General features: G+C 79.2%; 1 non-coding gene across 1 annotated transcript; it reads left to right on the top strand.

Moving 5' to 3' along the window:
- Positions 1-2,017: 2,017 nt before the first annotated feature.
- On the top strand, positions 2,018-2,170 carry LOC142359298 (5.8S ribosomal RNA). The gene has a single exon (XR_012762243.1). It is a non-coding gene; the product is annotated as a 5.8S ribosomal RNA (ribosomal RNA).
- The last annotated feature ends 330 nt before the right edge of the window (positions 2,171-2,500 follow it).

Genomic DNA, 2,500 nt, shown 5'->3' with positions numbered 1-2,500 from the left:
CGGCGGGGCAACGCGGCGAGCACGGCCGGCAGAGCACCGGCCTGCTCGGCGGGCCGGGGGGCGAGCGTCGAGCGACGGCGGCGGCACCGGGGGCCGCAAGCGCGACAGCCGAGGGGTGTCGCCGTCTTCGGGGGGCGGCAGCTCCTGGGGGGGGGGTGGGGCGGCGCCGGCGGCGGCGCCGTCTACCCCCCCGCGCGCGGGACAGGGCTGTCTCCGGGCGTTCCGGGCCGTGGCGCGGGTGTGCGCACGGCGTTTCGGGCGGCGCGGCGGCCGGACCCGCGAACCTCCCCTCCGACCCGGCACGGCTGCCTCTCGAAGAGGGAGCCGTGGCGGAAGGGGGGGGCGCGAGCACGGTCTCGGCCGCTGGCGCCGCCCGGGGCGGGCGAGGCCCCCCCCCGGCCGGGTCGCGTCCCGCGCGAGCGGGCGGCCCGAGCCACGTCTCTCCCCCCGGGCGCAGCGCCGGGCTATCGAGGGAAACCCCGGGCCCCGGGGCTAAGGAGGACGAGGTGGTGGCGGCGGATGCCGGGCGCGCCCCCGCGGGCGGACGCTCCCCCGAGGGCGGCAGCCGGGGGAGGCACCCCCGCGGGGCCATGCAGGTCGTTTCCCTCACCCCAGGGCCAGGTACCTAGCGTCCGCGCTTCGGCGGCCCTCCCTCGGCCGAGTCCGGGGGTCAAAGGCCAAAGGAGCCGGGCGGCGGTTTAAAGACTCGAGCGGCACGGCGCGAGCCGCGGGGGGGGCGTCCGCCCCCGCGGGCCGCCGTGCCGGAGAAGGGGGGGCGTCTCGCTGCCCCAACCTGCCCCCCCTCTCCGCGGGCCGGTCTCGGCGGAGAGACCGCGGCGCGGGTCGGCCGCGGCCGACCTGCCCGCCCTCGCAAACGGGGCCACCCGCCGGCCGGAGCGCGGGCTCCGCGCCGGGGGAAAGAAAGGCGCGGCGAGCCCCCGCGGGGGGGGGCGGCCGCCGGGGGGCCGCCCCGCGCCTTTGGACGCTCGCGCTGCGGCCGCGCTCGGGGCGCGCCGCGCTCCCCTCTCCCGCTCCTCGCCCCGCCCTCGGCGCCCAGGGAAAGAAAGGGGGGGGCGAGCCACACCCCCCCAGGCCGAGCGGCGGCGGCGCCGCTCGGCGTGCCGGTCGGTGCCGGTCGTCCGTCGGGTCGTCCGGGAGGGTTCCCCGGCCGCATCCGCTGGCGGCCGTCCCGTCCCGCGTTTCCCCGCCCGTCGCTTCCGTCTCGAGGGCGGGCGCGCGGCGCGGGGGCGTCCCGCTCCGGGTCTTCGCGTGGAAACGGGGAGAGTGGGAGCCGCCCCCCGCGCTCAGCGCCGTCCGCCTTTCCGCTGGGGCCGTGCCGGCGGCCCCAGGGGGCCGAGGCGAGAAGCGGCTGCGGCGGCGGTTTTCGCGGCGGCGGTGGCGGCCGCCGCCGCCGGGCGGGGTGGCCGGGTTCGCCCATCCGGCGCGGGCCGGTGGGCGGCCGCGCGTCGCCGGCTCGCGCTCCAGTGGCCGGCCGCGCTTCCTCCGGCGTCGGTGGAAGGCGGCGTCGGCGCCGAGGTTCGCCGGCGGGGCGAGAGGCGACCGTGGTGGGCGGAGCCGGCTCGTCGCAGCGCGGGCGCAGCCGGGCGTCCGGCTCCCGAGCGAAGGCGGGCAGGCGTCGCGGCCGGGCGTGCCGTAGCCTCCGGGGGGAGGCCGGTCCGAGCCCGGGCGCCTGGGCCGCCCCCGAAGCGCGCCAAGGGTGTGTGTGTGTGTTGCGTACGTTTCCCCAGGGTCGGTCGGGAGCGCGGGCTCCCCCGCCCTTTGGCCGCTCGGGGTTTTCCGTTGTTTTCCGTTTCCCCTGTGCTCGTACGGTCAAGCCGAGGCGAGGGCCTCTCCGTCGCGCCGCGTCGCGCCGCCGCGCCGCGCCCCCTCCGCGCGTGCGGAGGGGGGTGGGCGGCGGCGGGGCCGGCGGTCGGTCCGGCCGTCCTCAGAGAAGGGGCCGCTCTCGGCGAGCGGTCCCGGCCCCTCCGCGCGCGCGGGGCGGTGCCGAAACCGAGACAACTCTTAGCGGTGGATCACTCGGCTCGTGCGTCGATGAAGAACGCAGCTAGCTGCGAGAATTAATGTGAATTGCAGGACACATTGATCATCGACACTTCGAACGCACTCGCGGCCCCGGGTTCCTCCCGGGGCTACGCCTGTCTGAGCGTCGCTTTACGATCAATCGCCGTCTGCGCCGCCGAGCCCCCCCGCCCTAGCGCGGGGGGGGGGGGGCCGGCGGGCCAGCAGCGGCGCGGCTGGGGTGCCTCGCAGGGCCGCGCGCGCGAGCGCGCGGGCCTTCGTCCCCCTAAATGGAGACTCGGGGAGCGCTCCGAAGCTCCCCGCTCCCGGAGAGCGCCTGCTGGACGGAGCTCGTCCCCGCCGGGCTATCGGCGGTGGGTTTGGGGAAGAGAGAGCGAGAGCGAGCTTCGGGGGAGGGAGGCGCGGGGCGGCGATGGCGCGGGCCTCGCCGCCGGCCTCCCGCGCGGGCGTCTGTCTGCGG

The sequence above is a fragment of the Opisthocomus hoazin genome, unplaced genomic scaffold (assembly GCF_030867145.1).
Source record: "Opisthocomus hoazin isolate bOpiHoa1 unplaced genomic scaffold, bOpiHoa1.hap1 HAP1_SCAFFOLD_110, whole genome shotgun sequence".
Taxonomy (NCBI): Eukaryota; Metazoa; Chordata; class Aves; order Opisthocomiformes; family Opisthocomidae; genus Opisthocomus; species Opisthocomus hoazin.
Note: the sequence above shows the minus strand (reverse complement) of the source record. Positions and strands in the feature narration are given on the sequence as shown.